Source organism: Pteropus alecto, unplaced genomic scaffold (genome assembly GCF_000325575.1).
Source record: "Pteropus alecto unplaced genomic scaffold, ASM32557v1 scaffold155, whole genome shotgun sequence".
Lineage (NCBI taxonomy): Eukaryota > Metazoa > Chordata > Mammalia > Chiroptera > Pteropodidae > Pteropus > Pteropus alecto.
In genome coordinates, this window is record NW_006438113.1 from 14,226,968 (window position 1) to 14,234,429 (window position 7,462).

The window sequence follows — 7,462 nt, forward strand, 5'->3', positions numbered from 1 at the left end:
AGATGTGGCTGTCATTTACAAAGGTGAGGAAGATCAGGAAGACAGAGGGTGAGAGGAGGTTGGGTCAAAATGCAGTTACTTTAGCTATTTAAGTTTTCGAGATACCTTTTCAAAATCCAAGTGGAGTTGACCAGGGAACTCAGGAGTGAGATTTAGGTTGGATGATATAAATTTGAGTCATCAGATCAGTTTAAACCATGGGCCTATATGAGATCATCTAGGGAGAAAATGTAGCAACAACAGAGAAGAGAAACAAAGACAGACCCTAGGGCCCTCCAACGCTGAGAGGAAGAGAGGCTGGCAAAGAAAACAGAGAAAGTACAGCCAGTGAGGCAGAAGGAAAATGAGGTTGGTGAGGTGACAGGGATGCCTGGAAAAGGACTTTCAAGAGTTAAAAGAAATGTGCAACAGGGCTTAGTGTCCTGGGAATTCCCCTTAATACACTGAGGTTATAACTACGTCCTGAGAGGTCAAGTGGGAGCAAAACAGTGAACTGACCATCAGCTTTGCAAGACGTGGGTCATTGGTGACTTTGGTAAGAGCCCTTTCAATGATGCAATAGAGACAAAAGCCGAATGGAGTGGATGCAGGAGAGAAAGGGAGGGAAAGAAATGGAGGAGGAAAGTACTGATGACGCAGGAAGTACACGCTCCCAGGCAGGTGTAGGCAACCATTCTCATGGGAGGGAGTGCATACGTGGAATTCTTCCCAACCCACCAGACAGTCTTCCAGGCCGAATATTCAAGAGTTAGCCACTATGTGGGAGAATTTAAACTGGTCAGAAAGTCTTTGTGGCTTCTCCATTGTTAAAGAACAAAATTCGAATGAGCAAATTTGAACATATAATTGGCTTTATTAAGCGATTCATGAATGAAGCAGCATCCAACCCAGCCACTAGAAGGGAGCTCCAAGGAGTTGTACAAAATGGAAGCTGTGCAAAAAGAGGGTGGGCCTAAGAAATTAAGAATAGATTATTTCCCTTAGGAGAATGCAGGGCATGGGTTTTATCTTAATTAGATTAGCTCACTAGTCTAGATCAGGAAATTCCAGACTGATTGGTTTAAAAGTAGACTCCTAGAAAAGGCTGAAACTCCAGTTAGGTTAGTTATTAAGTTTTGGTTTGGCGATGTGGCTTGGCAAAAGTGACTCCATTTTGGCCTGTTTCTTTTTTCTTTTTTAAATTTATTTATTATTATTATTTATGCCTACAGCACCTGGTCTTCCTAGGTGGTCTCCCATCCAAGTACTAACCAGGCCCAACCCTGCTTAGCTTCCAAGATCAGATGGGATCGGGCTTGTTCAGGGTGGCATGGCCGTAGACCATGGACTGTGGCTCCACTGGGGCACGAACTCAGGACTTTCTACGTGTAAAGCAGACGAGCTAACCACTACACTATGGAACCATGTCCCTGTTTCTTTTTTTAACACCATCAAGAGGTGGAATTTATGTCCCCACGTCTTGAATCTAGGCTGGCCTTCTGACTTGCTTTCACCAATAGAATGTGAGAAAAGTGAGGCTGAGTTCTAAGCCTGAGAATCAATTGGACTTACAGCTCTCGCTTTGGGCCCTCTGGGAATATTGCTGCCATGAGAACAAATCTGAGCTAGTTTGCTGGAGAGACCACATGAGGTAGAACTAAGGTTCCTGGCTGACAGCCACCGACTACCAGATATATGAGCTAAACTATCTTAGACCACCCAGCCCGTCACCCCCACAGCTGACTACATCTACGTGAATGAGTCCAGGCATGACTAGCTGAGCCTAGGCCATAAGTGCCAACCTAGAGAATTATGAACTAACACAGAATTGTTGTTTTAAGACACTAAATTCTGGGGTGGTTTGTGATACAGCAAAAGCTAATTGGTGTATTCTTAGAGCCGTGGGTGTCGGGGCGGGGGGGTTCGCACATGAACTCGAATACCTATCCCCTTCTTTTTTCATCTTCCTCCAGTTCTTCCCCCAAAGTACTGCACTTTTGAGCCTCTATATTTATCCTTCGGGTTTTCCCTGACTCTTTTCCGCGCCATCCCCTGGCTCTGGTTTTAGATTCCTTGTCCTCAGACCCCTCGCATAGTAACTCTCGATGATCTCCAGTTTTTCTCTACCAGTTGATTATTTAGCATCAGGCACTGAGCTGTGGGCTTTCACGTAATTACCTCTTCATTCCTCACAAACCATGGTTTTTGATGTGATGAATCCCACTTTACAAATGAGGAAACTGAAGTTAAGAGAAGTAACTGACTTTTCTCCATCAGGAAGTTCAAGTGCTCTGGGACCCAGTAAACAATGTGCCTTCTACTTTCATGTTGTTGTGGCTCTAGCTACACTAGAATGATACGATTTAAAAAGCAACTAGGAACAATACACGCAACTCAGATATTAAGTTCTATACTGCTTAGAGTTGAAACTTTACCTGGAGTTATGTAGGTTATTGCAAGATAATTGCTTCATGAGATTTTAAGTGTTTTGTAAAGAAGGAGCTATCAAGTCTAGAAGGTGCAGGACTTCTTCATAGCATCTAACGTGAGGAAGGAGATTGTATATCTCTAGGAGGAAAGAATACTCAGCCTTTCTCAACTAAATTTGAACACGGACACCAGCTATTAACATCTCAAACTAGTATCTCTAGGAATGTTCTTTGAGAAATGCTGCCCCATGGGACTGGTTCCTAATTCGTTTGGAGTTGAAAATGACATCCTCAAAGTTATATGTTGTAAACCGAAGAGGAAAACAAAACCCAGATTATTTCTGTTTCATGCTTAATTTTGCAAAATTACAGAACTTTCTCTGCTATGATTGTCAGATAACCAGGTCTGTCTGTGATCACACCTCTAAGGGCCCTGCAGGAGGTGAGGGACACACATTGGTGACTTTGAGGCCCAAGAGGATTCCAGACAAGAGTCCCCAAGGAAAGCCAATGCTCATAGCTCAGAGCGGCCTGGGTCACTCCAGTGGTTTTTCATTTTGTAAATCCCCTGAGGAGCTGCCTCTAAAAGGATTTCCCTTTTGGCCCCTCTCCCCACCCCCACATCACTGTCCCCATAAAGGCTGACTGTCCCTGGCCCCTCTCCTTGCATCTCATGATCTCTCTCCTGCTCTTGGCTGCTGGACAACCCTTCTTGTAGCCCCGACCCCCAGGACTATTTCTGGGGCCTTCAAAGCCTCAAGGGACTTCCCTCCTCAGTCCAGGCAAACAGTACCAAATTACCTGTCCTAGAAGCCCACTCTGGTCCTAGAGGCCCATTGTGCTCTGCCCCTCCCCTCCCCCTCCTTCTTAAGACATGATCCTGGGCCAGCGTCACAAATATTTCCTCCCACAGAGGTCAGCTAAGGCCTTCCTCCCTACTGTCTCCTGCTACAAGGCTGCTCCTGACCAGCTGGCTAGAACAGACACCCTCGGGAGCAGCTATGGGTGTGTGTGTGGTAGGGGGTTGGTCAAGAGATATATTACAAACTTAACTGACCAGTCATAGGGAACTATTACTAAATGATGGCACAGCCATGCCATGAAGCCCTGTGCAGCCTTTGAAAGTGATGCAGAAAAGCATTGAGTATCATGGGAACTGATCTTCACACACTGAGACTCTGTCTATTTGGGGATGGGGGTGGGGCCTAAATCAGCTTCTTCTAGTTTTGAGACTTCAGCAAGGCTTTCCGGGCATCCACCCCCAGTGATGGGTCGGGGAACAGAGGAGTGTTGTCACAGGAGGGTAAAACCTATGGAGGAACTGTTGTTGGCCTACAGAAGGGGGCACCTGCAGAGTCCTGGGGAAAGTGGCCCCCCACCAGAGCCCAGAGGACCAAGCTAGAAAGTCCCAGATCTGGCAAGTGGGTGGTTCCTACAGGGAATGGTCATTCCAGGCTGGGGTCTCAGGGCTAGAAGTGAGGTCAGGAACTGGCAGAGCCCCCCAGGTCTGTCTACTGTTCTCACGAGCCTTTTTAGGTGGAAACAGGCTCGGAAAGTACACACCGCCTCCAGGTGATGGATGCATGAGTTAGGGGCAGTCCAGGGGTCATTCAGTATTGGGATGCTGGGATCCGGGTGAGGAAGAGCTGTGTGAACCAGAAGGGCTATTTCATGATATGATTGGGGAGGGTGGTGAAATGGAGCAGGATATCCAATGATAAGTTCAATATGATCATAGATTTTCCCAAAAAATGTATTGCCCCTCTATGTGTAGGATGTGAGGTCTCAGCTATATGAAAGAGGGGCTCTGTTTTGAGAAGGTGGGAGGGGGTTCTCCTGAAATGAGAAACCAGCAGATGTCCAGGATTTTCCTGTACAACTTGGTTTCCCAGCCTGGGCACCAGATTTGTCACCACAACCTTTGGGACCTTTTAATTCTTTGGCAAATGACAGCTACATGTTCCTGAAGATGATAGGAGGCTTGGCCCATTCAGCACATCACCTACAGCATTCCCAGAAACCCTGACTGACCGCAGATGTGAGCCTTGGCCCCAAACACGTAGACGCCAGCCAGGCCCCTGCCTCACGCTTGGCTCCCAAGGCAGCTGGGAGAGAATCCTCACCGTGGTCCTACACATGGACACTGATGGTGCATGGGCCTTCTTCCTTCCCAATCTCTCACCCTCTGCATCCCTTAGGAAGAAAAACAGATGCCCTCGCAAAATATGCTTTTGTTCTCTTGTCCCTTTTTTCTAGGATGGCATGCCCACGGCTGAGGTGGTTTGTGGCACATGGTATGTTTCATTTTAGAACTGGAACAGTCCCTCAAAACCATAACAGTTTGCCTGGGATGGAGGGGTGTCCTGGGATGCAGAACATTTGATACCGAAACCAGAAGAGTCTTATACAAAACAAGTTGGTCACCCTACCTCTTTCCAGCCTTCCCTCCATCTCACAGATGTTCAAAGGGGAGTAGCCAGGGCTGGGAGAGCCTCCAGCCTGTGCCCTCTGAGGAAAAGTCAGAAGTGAAAAGGGTAGACTTGGGGTAAGACCAGTGTCTTCAGCTATCTGAAGGCTGTCTGAGGGGAGAGAGAGAAACTCATTCCAAGGGGCTCCCTTGGGATAGAAGTAGGACCAGTGGGACATATGGAGGGGGAATCGAGCTTCCCAAAGCAGCACTGGGTTGTAAAAAACATTTGATTCAGTCAGGATCTGAAGGGGGGATCACATGCAAGTCACTCTGAATGAGGACACTGGGAGCACTAGTCACCCTCTCAGGACACCAGCGCCACCTGTGAAGTGGGACCCTTCAAAGACCCTTCAAGGTAATCAAATGAAATTATCAAGCACCGTACCTAGAACAAAGCAGGTGCTATATAACTATGAGTCAAATCTGCCAACAGCTGACACACCCCTGTCCAGCCCAACACTGGACACAGAGTAGGGCGACACCTTGGAGACCGCCGGCACCGCTTCCCTCTCCTCACAGCCCAGGCACTGGCCCTGCGCCTGGCATCATCTTCCTATGACATTTGTCCTTTGGCTGACTTTCTCCTTCAAAACTTTTTCTAGTCTACAGCCATGCCACCCTGAACGTTCCCAATCTCATCTGATCTCAGAAGCTAAGTAGGGTCGGGCCTGGTTAGTACTTGGATGGGAGACCACCTAGGAAGACCAGGTGCTGTAGGCATGAAAAAAAAAATTTCTAGCCACCTATCCATACTGTGGGGCGGGTTGGGAGGTGTTTGTATGCCTGATTATGAATAAAAAGAGAGAGCGGTTAGGCTGTTGTCCCCAGGCCACCGAGGACATTAATGAAGCCTGACTGACAGTGGTGGTTCAGGGAGTTCCGGGGCTGGGAGGATAATGAGACAGCACGTCCACCTCTCAAGAATGGACATCTTGCTCACAGTTGTATACTTACAGCTGGTGTTCTTTTCTACATGTGTACAATATTGCATAATAAAAAGTTTAATGAAAAGAAAAATGTTCTCTTAATTTGCATTTCCCTGATAATTAGTGAAGTCAAGTGTATTTTTACATGTTGATTAGTCATTTGTCGTTCTATACATTTCCTGTTTTTAGCCTTTGCACATTTTCCAATAAGTCACAGATTAAGTGGGGGAATGTCAAGGGCTGACAGGCTGACATTCCCACTTCTTTCCCCCAGAGGGGCGGTGCCATCCTAGCTGAGTTGATTCCAGGCTTGTTTCACAGAGCTTTGACAGAAGGGTCATGGAGCCGGCCGCCAGCAGGGCAGGGTGGCCTTGTTGGTGTTCAGCTGGGCATTCTGGGAAAGCAGCCTGGGAACACTGACTGACGGGGTGTTGGGCCAGTCCCGTGTGACTCACTGGGAGTGGCAGGGTACCAAGGCACCCCTGCAGCAGTAGCTCCACCTGTTACTCAGGAGGGCAGGGCAGCCGCTTCCAGAAGGCTGGGTGCTGCTGGGGGAAGACTGGGTGCTGCTGCGGGAGAGGAGCCTCAGGCTCCCAAGGCAGTCTGAGGGTGCTGAGGATGGGACCTGGGAAGCACAGAAATCAAGTCTGGACTTGATCCTACAGCTACTGAGGAAGGGATGGAAGGCTTTTAACAGAAAACATCCATGGGTCTGATGGACAGTTTACAAGCCAGAGTTCTGCCATGTGCCGGTTGCTGTGGGAATCCCAGTGGCCCTTAAGGGTGGACCTCACAGTTCACAGTTTACAAAGCACTTTTACCCACATATTAGAGCACTCCCTAGTCCTAGATTTACTTGGATATGGGTTCTCTTCCCCACTGGATTGTCGGCACAATGAGGCAAAGATCATCATGCCACCACGGTATCTGGGTAGGGTGCCGGGCACATGTAGCTGCTCATTAAACATGGAAGCCACAAGTCAGCTGTTCCCTTGGCCATGCAGACTGACTCTGCTTTCAGCCCATTTCAGACTGCAGAATTCTGTTTGTCCCCAGGCTTCTACCAGAAGTCCAGTCACCCAGGCATTTGAAGAAAAACTTGTGGGGTCACCAGGAGGGTCAGTTCTCTTCTGACTTTCTGACTCCTTTCTCCTACTTCCTGTATTTTCCCTCAGGCATTTCAGCTTCCTCTTTCCCGTTTGCTGAGCAATTTAGCTCAGCTACAGCCCTTACTTTCTGTCTTACATACTCAAATCCCTCTCTGCCCTGCTCAGAGAAGACAAAAGGCCTTCCATTAGCAAAACACCGTTTTCTGTTATAAACATGCTGAGTGAACTATTTTTCTTCTCTCCTATGGGTCATCAAAACAGCTTTGCATGGGAAACAAGACAGAAAGGCTTCATCTATTTTATTTATGAGGAGACTTAGTCTCAGAGTACGCGCCCAGTCACACAGCCCTTCAGGATCCATGTAAGTACTAGAATCTGGGGCTAGTTTCCACCTCATCTTCCACCTTCTCAAGCTTCCTTCCTAACACTAGAGCAAGGCTTTCTCACAGTCCCAGGAAATAGCAATGACTACAGAGAAATCAAGTATCTCACAATGACTACAGAGAAATCAAGCTAGTCCCGACTTCTGAGAGTCGAGAAGAGGGGCTA

At 47.7% G+C, this 7,462-nt stretch overlaps 1 non-coding gene and 1 pseudogene across 1 annotated transcript; one reads left to right on the top strand and one right to left on the bottom strand.

The window, feature by feature from the left end:
- Positions 1-1,202: 1,202 nt before the first annotated feature.
- On the bottom strand, positions 1,203-1,321 carry LOC112482684. The gene has a single exon (XR_003047398.1). It is a non-coding gene; the product is annotated as a 5S ribosomal RNA (ribosomal RNA).
- Positions 1,322-5,479: 4,158 nt separating this feature from the next.
- On the top strand, positions 5,480-5,598 carry LOC112482745 (annotated as a pseudogene).
- Positions 5,599-7,462: the final 1,864 nt, after the last annotated feature.